Below are 8,826 nucleotides of genomic sequence, written 5' to 3'. Positions count from 1 at the left end.
GGGAGCGAGGCAGCTCCTCCCCCTCCCCGCCCCCGAGGCACAGCGAGATGCTGCCGCTGCCGGCAGCGGCGCCGGGGCGGGGTGGGGCGGGCGAGCGGCAGCTGCCGGATCGTGAGCTGCGGCGGGGCCGGAGGGGCTGAGGGGCTGGGGAGCGCCGAGGGCGGAGGGAGCGGAGCTGGGAAGGGTGCGGGAGGAGGGCCTGCGCGGGGCACGCCGGGAGGTGTAGTTCTCAGCCCGGGCGGCGCCGTCCTGCCTGTTGGGTGCGGGGCAGGAACAGGGCTGGGGCGCAGCAACTCCTTTGAAACTCTTCCTAATGAGTTCTTAGGAGATTTTCGTCAGCCTCGAAACGTCTTTAAGAGGCGCTCAGGAGCTTGGAAGAGCTTTTGATTGTTTTGTTTTGTTTTGTTTTGTTTTGTTTTGTTTTCAGGTTTGTTTGCAGAGTTGAGAATCCAAAAGCTCTAAATCAAAGCCACTGCAAAGCTCTTTACAAAGAAACTTCATAGTCTCTCCAGGGAGGTTCCAGAGAGCTCTGGGAGGTTTGGAACTATTTCAGTGACTTCTTTAGGTGTCTTTAAGAGCTTCAAGGAGATGCTGCTGTTTTTTTTCAGGCAGTTTCAAGCCCTCAGAAGCATTTTGGAAGGATGTTGAACACTGAAAGAAGGTCAGGAACTCGCTAAAATCTCTTCCAAATGAGGCTTTTGGAAGTTCCTTGGAGGGTTTAAGGACTTCTGAAGAGATTTCAATTGGTTTGAAGCAGATTTTTCAAAGATCGTTGAGTGCAAACTAAAAACTCCATCAACAACAAGGGCAGGTCCTGCCTGACCAACCTGATCTCCTTCTATGCCCAGGTGACTGCCTGGTGGATGTGGGGCAGGCTGTGGATGAAGTCTACCTGGACCTCAGCAAGGCCTTTGACACCGTCCCACATGGCAAACTCCTGGCCAAGCTGTCAGACCATGGCTTGGACAGCAGCTCTCTGAGCTGGGTTAGGAACTGGCTGGAGGCTGAGCCCAGAGAGTGGTGGTGAATGGTGCCACAGCCAGCTGGCAGCTAGGCACCAGTGGTGTGCCCCAAGGATCAGTGCTGGGCCCTGTGCTCTTTAACATCTTTATTGATGAGCTGGATGAGGGCATTGAGTCCATCAGCAGTAAATTTGCTGAAGACACCAAGCTGGGGACAGGAGTTGATCTGCTGGAGGGTTGAGAGGCTCTGCAGAGGGACCTCGACAGGCTGGACAGATGGGCAGAGGCCAAGGGCAGGAGATCGAACACATCCAAGTGCCAGGTGCTGCACATCGGCCACACCAACCCCATGCAGAGCTACAGGCTGGGGTCAGAGTGGCTGGAGAGCAGCCAGGCAGAGAGGGACCTGGGGGTACTGGTTGATGGTAGGCTGAACATGAGCCTGCAGTGTGCCCAGGCAGCCGAGAGGGCCAATGGCATCCTGGCCTGCATCAGGAAGAGTGTGGCCAGCAGGAGCAGGGAGGTCATTCTGCCCCTGTACACTGCACTGGTTAGGCCACACCTCGAGTACTGTGTCCAGTTCTGGGCCCCTCAGTTTAGGAAGGAGGTTGACTTGATGGAACGAGTCCAGAGAAGGGCAACAAAGTTGGTGAGGGTCTTGGAACACAAGCCCTGTGAGGAGAGACTGAGGGAGCTGGCGTTGCTTAGCCTGGAGAAGAGGAGACTCAGGGGTGACCTTATTGCTCTCTACAACTACCTGAAGGGAGGTTGTAGACAGGAGGATGTTCGTCTCTTCTCCCAGGCAGCCAGTACCAGAACAAGAGGACACAGTCTCAGCTGCGCCAGGGGAGGTTCAGGTTGGATGTCAGGAAGAAGTTCTATACAGAAAGAGTGATTGCCCATTGGAATGGGCTGCCCAAGGAGGTGGTGGAGTTGCTGTCATTGGAGGTGTTCAGGAGGAGACTTGCTGGGGTGCTTGGTGCCATGGGTTAGCTGTTTGGGTGGGTTGGATTGGTTGATGGGTTGGACACGATGATCTTGGAGGTCTCTTCCAACCTGGTTTGGTTTATTCTAAATAAAGGTTTATTCTAAATAAACTTTCCCAAGTCTTCAAGGAAGCTGTTTGAGTGCAGCTTTAGGTGGTTTTAGGAAGTTCTAAAGCTTTTGAAAGATTTCAGTCAGTTTTTAATGGGGTTTAAGAGTTCTAAAGAGTTGTTGATGATTTTTAGGGCAGTTAATAACCATTTTTAAGTGTGCTTGGAGTGTGTCAAAACTGACCAACAAGCCTAGAAAGTCCCTAAACCCTCTTCAGAATTAGTTGTTGTGAGGTGCTCAGAGATTTTCATGAAATCTTGCAGAACTAACCAGGTTGGAAGAGACCTTCGAGATCATCTGGTGACAGGTTGGACTCGATGATCTTTGAGGTCTCTGCCAACCTTAGTGATACTGAATACTGAATCAAGTCCAACCTATCACCCAGCACCATCCAATCAGCTAACCCATGGCACCAAGTGCCTCATCCAGTCTTAGAATCACAGTACTGTCAGGGTTGGAAGGGACCTCAAGGCTCATCCAGCTTTCCTGGAGCCTCCTTCAGATCCTGGAAAGCCACAAGAAGGTCTCCTGGGAGCCTTCTCCTCTCCAGACTGAACAGCCCTAATTCTCTCAGTCTGTCCTCACAGCAGAGCAGCCCCAGCCCTCTGCTCATCCTCGTGGCCCTTCTCTGGACACCTTTGTGGTGAAGGCACATTATGCCCAGATATTGAATCTTGTCCCAGCATGTGGACAAGTTCCCCTTCTTTCACGAGGGAAACAAAGGCCAAGGCATTAGCCAGGCCAGCACGGAGCACTGCACACACCCAGTGCCTGGGATGCTGGTGCTAATACCAAATATGGCATAATTCCAGCTTCATTCTTCCTATAGGCTGAAGCCAGTGGTTTACAAGAGTGCCCATTGGTCAAACCCAGCCCCGAGGAACCTAGAAGTATTACCCCAGTTGGTAAACAAGTTGCCCCCTCTTTCACTTTGCTTTCTCTCCTTGCTTGAGAGGACGAAGCTCATGCCATAGCCTCTGCCATTGAGCTCAGTGCTATTAAGTCTTCTCTCATATACACAAGCAAACTCGTAGCCTCTGCACGATGAGGAGAAGCCAGCATCCAGGGAGGCCTGCTGAGGCTCAGCCCTGAGAGTATCTCCAGAGGAGGGACCTTCGCTGAGCCCGAGAAGCTCCAGCGTCACATTGCCAGTCTCACCGAGCGGCAGAGCCCACCGTGCCTCCAGAGCACTGGACCCCTGAGGGTAAGATCTGCCCAGCTGTCAGGAAGGGACTTAGCCGAGTCCGGCAGTCCACACGTCTGCGTTAGCCCTAAGCAGCAGACCCACGGGCAGACACAACCTGTGTGTGTCAGATAGGAAAGCAGGATCGCATGCCTGTGTAACCCTGCCGTTGTGGGAGAGGAGTCACCGCTTCTGCCGCTCTGTGCCTCAGGGAAGCCCAGAGCACTGTCCGTGCCTGTGCTCCAAAGCCCAGACTGCTCTGGGAGAGTCCTGCTGCTCCTTCGAGCCAAGCAAAGGGGAAGCTGCCGCTCCACGCAGCCGTGCTTCTTCCCTGGGGCCGTCCACGCCAGCCCCGAAGCCATTGCCACAGGGCCGACCCTGCTGGGTCCAGCCCCGCCTGCTACTGTGCCAGATCAGAAACCTCCATGCCCACCGGGAACCATTGCCCTGCCCTGCCATGCCGGCTGACTCTGTGAGGGCCAACCCCGTCCCAAGACCAGCCCTGCCAGGCCGACCTCACAGGACTGATCCCTGTGGTCTGGAGGGAACTGCCCGAGTCCTGCATAGGGAACCTGCCTACCAGCTAGCCTAGGTTCCACCTCCTCTCTTCCAGGAACAGCTGCAAAGGATTCTCTGGATGCAAGATGGATTCTCTTTAGATGCAGTTCCCTTATCAGTCTGGAACAGTGTGGCACAGGCCCCAGCCACGTGGTTAAACAACTAAGAGCAGCAGCTGCAGGAGGGTGTTGGCAAAATGAGGGCAGGAGGAGAGAGAGAGCAAAGAAATCACCACCCCCCACCCCTGAAATAGGGTTGTGGACAGGAAGTGGGAGTGGAACAGACTTTGAGCCGGGGACCCCTTCCCCTGGGAAGGTGCCAGGTCTCTGCCCACCTGGTGTCAGGTTTTCTTCTCAACCCACTCTGCCCAAGGCTGGGCTTAAACTGGCACACATGCTGCCAGCAGTTCACATCCTCACACACAATTTTCTGTGCATTCTCACCCAGAAACTTTTCCATCTTCCTGCATTCCTCACCAGGTGCATCCTGGTCCTTGGGCAAAAGCAATCCCACAAATGGGTTTGCATTGACCTTGGGCAGGGCTAACCCAAACCTTCTTCCTTAGGATGTTCTTTATGTGTACCACAGGAACTTTATCAGCTTCTGCAGCACGTGGCAGCTTGGCCTGAATCATAGAATCATAGAATGTTAGGGGTTGGAAGGGACCTCCAGAGATCATCATGTGAGAAATTGTTTTTAATATTTGGCTTTCTCAAGGGGAATTCCTGGGCACCGTGGGGTTTGATCATTGGGCTGATTGGTTGGTTGTGGTCTGTATTGTGTGGGGTTCATTCTTGTGTGTTGGGAGGGAAAGGTGAGGTGCCAACATGTCTAAAGACTGGCCAGGTCAAAAGTGCAGGTTTTGTCTCAGTCCTATGGAGAGGGGTGGGAGCGTGCTGGGGAATATCACAGTCTCACAGTATCACTTAGGTTGGAAAGGACCTCGAGGATCATCGAGTCCAACCTATCAACACAGACCCCATGACTAGACCGTGGCACCAAGTGCCACGTCCAATCTCCTCTTGAACGCCTCCAGGGTCGATGACTCAACCACCTCCCTGGGCAACCCGTTCCAATGACGAATGACTCGCTCGGTGAAGAACTTCCTCCTCACCTCGAGTCTAAACCTCGCCTGGCGCAGCTTGAGACTGTGTCCTCTTGTTCTGGTGCTGGTTGCCTGGGAGAAGAGGCCAACCCCTTCCTGGCTACAACCACCCTTCAGGTAGTTGTAGAGGGGAATGAGGTCACCCCTGAGCCTCCTCTTCTCCAGGCTAAACAATCCCAGCTCCCTCAGCCTCTCCTCATAGGGCTTGTGTTCAAGGCCTCTCCCCAGCCTTGTTGCCCTTCTCTGGACACGCTCAAGTGTTTCGATGTCCTTCTTATGTATGTTTGAATATGAATATGTCTGTTTGCTGTCTCTGTAAGTTCAACTCATGTTGTTAGGATGCGCCTCTAGCAAATTCGCTCTGAGCCCAGCGCTGTGTTGCCTTTGTTTTATAACAAACTGGTTACAAATTTCAGCAGTGAGCTCGTTTCTCACAACTGGAAGTAAAAACTTCGGTTGCTGTGGGGATAAAGTCATGATTCTGGGCCCAGGCTGATAGCCCTTTTGATATCCCAGAATTGTCAGTAAGACCTCTCACGGAGAGGAGAGTTTGGAGGGCGTTTAGCACAGCCTCTTCTGTTTCGTGGGTGTCGTAGTTTGGGCTGGGTGTCCTCTGCTACAGGGGTGTTTCCTGTGTCCAGAAGTCCAGCCCAGTGGGTGGACACAGGAAATCAGGTTATTTCCTACCATGCTCCCTTGCACCACTATAAGTTTTATGGCGGGGTCTGGCACTTCCTCTTTCCTTCCTCCTCGCCACCCGGTAACTGGGGGAGAGATGAGATTTAACACATCCAAGTGCCGGGTTCTGCACATTGGCCACAACAACCCCATGCAGTGCTACAGGCTGGGGTCAGAGTGGCTGGAGAGCAGCCAGGCAGAGAGGGACCTGGGGGTGCTGGTCGATGGTAGGCTGAACATGAGCCTACAGTGTGCCCAGGCAGCCAAGAGGGCCAATGGCATCCTGGCCTGCATCAGGAACAGTGTGGCCAGCAGGAGCAGGGAGGTCATTCTGCCCCTGTACACTGCACTGGTTAGGCCACACCTCGAGTACTGTGTCCAGTTCTGGGCCCCTCAGTTTAGGAAGGAGGTTGACTTGCTGGAACGAGTCCAGAGAAGAGCAACAAAGTTGGTGAGGGGTTTGAAACACAAGTCCTATGAGGAGAGGCTGAGGGAGCTGGGGCTGCTTAGCCTGGAGAAGAGGAGACTCAGGGGTGACCTTATCACTCTCTACAACTACCTGAAGGGAGGTTGTAGACAGGCGGATGATGGTCTCTTCTCCCAGGCAGCCAGTACCAGAACAAGGGGACACAGTCTCAGGCTGCGCCAGGGGAGGTTCAGGTTGGATGTTAGGAAGAAGTTCTATACAGAGAGAGTGATTGCGCTATGGAATGGGCTGCCCGGGGAGGTGGTGGAGTCGCCGTCATTGAAGGTGTTCAGGAGGAGACTTGATGGGGTGCTTGGTGCCATGGGTTAGCTGTTTGGGTGGGTTGGATTGGTTGATGGGTTGGACACGATGATCTTGAAGGTCTCTTCCAACCTGGTTTGGTTTATTCTAATAAAGGTTCTAATATTCTATTCTAATATTATCTCCCGGCCATGGGCCTGGTTAGGCCCAAGGCCACAGGGGGATGGGCAATCTCAGATCTGGCCAGCTGAGACTAGCCTAGCAGTGGGGGGGGGGGGGGGAAGGAGGAGCCCTGGGTGTTTGGGTGCACCCTCAGGTGGGGATGGGATCTCTCTGGGTCTGTTTTGGGGTTTCCTCTTGTCACTGTGTTTCTAGTTCTCTGCACGCACTCACCGTTCCATTTAAACTTTCCATCACTTTTGCAATCTGTTTGTCTGAGTCGTTATTTCTGCGCGTGGTGGGGAGGGGGTTTGCCCCAACCCATTTCAGTGGGGTGCTCCCCCGTGCCTCTCCCCGGATCCTGGTGAGATTCGCTTCCTTTTCTGAGCGCACGCTGCTTCTTTGGTCAGCACCGGGGCAGTGCTGGATCGACCGGCTTTCCGTATCGCTCGGAACGTACCTCTGACGCTGAGTCGAGCAGCATCGCAGGCCGAGGAGCCCGACAATAAGTTTGGGTGCCAGATGTCAGTGACGGAGACTGGAGTCAATACAGAGGACCAAGATGATCGAGTGTTGTTCCTTTATTGTTCCAGTATTGTAGGACCATAGTGCGAGCATAGCGAGTACAGCACAGCTCCAGTATCGCAGGCCTATGGTGCAGGCCTGTGGTGCGAGTATAGCACAGTAAAGTAAAGCAAAGAAGAAGGGAAAGGAAAGGCAGAAGTGCGTAGCAAGCGAACTTCTACAACTTATATAAACTCAGAGAGCCTCGTTGGTATGGCTTCATTGGTTCCCTATGAGTGACCACACATTGCACTGTTATAGACTATTGGTCCAACTAGTAACGACACGTGAGGTTTGTTGATGCAGGTGCGTGTCCTGTTGTTCCAAGATAAGTTTTCTGTGTTTATAGCTACCAGTGTCTTGTTTTAGTTACATGCTGCAGGCACAGCACTGTTTTGCTACACTGCTAGCTGGCTCTGCACTTACGCTGAGCACAGCCTACCACCATGTCAGGCTCTAGGCCTGCACTGCCAGATTGCTCACACTGCTTGTTGCTGGCATTGCCACACCTGGGTGGCCACCCTGGACACAAAGGATCTGTTCTTTGTGATTCCTTGCTGGAGCAGGTGAAGCCTCGGGCTGCATTTACAAGGCAAGGTTCACAACACATTGAATCGTCTTCCACAGGGCCACAAGCAGGCAGCCACCACGGCACACAAGGCCCCAGCAGCATTGCTGGACACGGCCAGGGTGCCACAGACTGTCAGCATCTGTCCATACACAGATGACCTCATTGGAGGGGACAACAAAGACCAGGTGGGCTCAGGAGCTGGAGCTGTCTGGGTAGTGCTGACTGATAATAGGTTACAAGTTCCAGAGCCAAGTCCAGATTTCAGTCTGGAGTGAGTGCTACACACAGGCTGCTGGTGGCTCCCCTGCTCTGTGTTGAGCCATGGCAATGGCTGGGCTCAGCTTTGTGCCTCAGGATGCAGCCCATGGAGGCTGCACCCAGCACAGCCTCACTCAGAGCTGCAGCAATGGATGGGCTCAGCTTGTGCCTCAGGATGCAGCCCATGGAGGCTGCACCCAGCACAGCCTCACTCAGAGCTGCAGCAATGGATGGGCTCAGCATGTGCCTCAGGATGCAGTCCATGGAGGCTGCACCCAGCACAGCCTCACTCAGAGACAGGCAGTGGCTGGGCTCAGCTTGTGCCTCAGGATGCAGCCTATGGAGGCTGCACCCAGCACAGCCTCACTCAGAGCCAGGCAGTGTCTGGGCTCAGCTTGTGCCTCAGGATGCAGTCCATGGAGGCTGCACCCAGCACAGCCTCACTCAGAGCCAGGCAGTGGCTGGGCTCAGCTTGAGCCTCAGGATGCAGCCCATGGAGGCTGCACCCAGCACAGCCTCACTCAGAGCCAGGCAGTGGCTGGGCTCAGCTTGTGCCTCAGGATGCAGCCCATGGAGGCTGCACCCAGCACAGCCTCACTCAGAGCTGCAGCAATGGCTGGGCTCAGCTTGTGCCTCAGGATGCAGTCCATGGAGGCTGCACCCAGCACAGCCTCACTCAGAGCCAGGCAGTGGCTGGTGGCAGCTGAGCTCACGGCTGCCAGCGGCAGGGCACTGCGCTGGGGCAGGCAGCTGCGTTGTGGTCCGCAGGGAAGCTCTCAGGGCCCTGGCTGGGATCTCAGGACGAGTGGTTGGCGGCTCCTGGCGACAGGCAGGAAGCCTGGCAGGAGCACAGCACTTGCTTACCAAAACACCCCCAGGGTAACGCTGCCAAAGTCAAGGCTTGACCAATAGCAGAGCTTGCAAGCAGAGTCATTAACCAATCAGGAGGCGTTTGGCCAACTCCAG

This window comes from Melanerpes formicivorus, unplaced genomic scaffold, assembly GCF_026170545.1.
Source record: "Melanerpes formicivorus ecotype bairdi unplaced genomic scaffold, bMelFor1.0.p_v2 SCAF_134, whole genome shotgun sequence".
Classification (NCBI taxonomy): domain Eukaryota; kingdom Metazoa; phylum Chordata; class Aves; order Piciformes; family Picidae; genus Melanerpes; species Melanerpes formicivorus.
The sequence above is the reverse complement of the archived record's forward strand: the minus strand, read 5'-3'. Positions refer to the sequence as shown.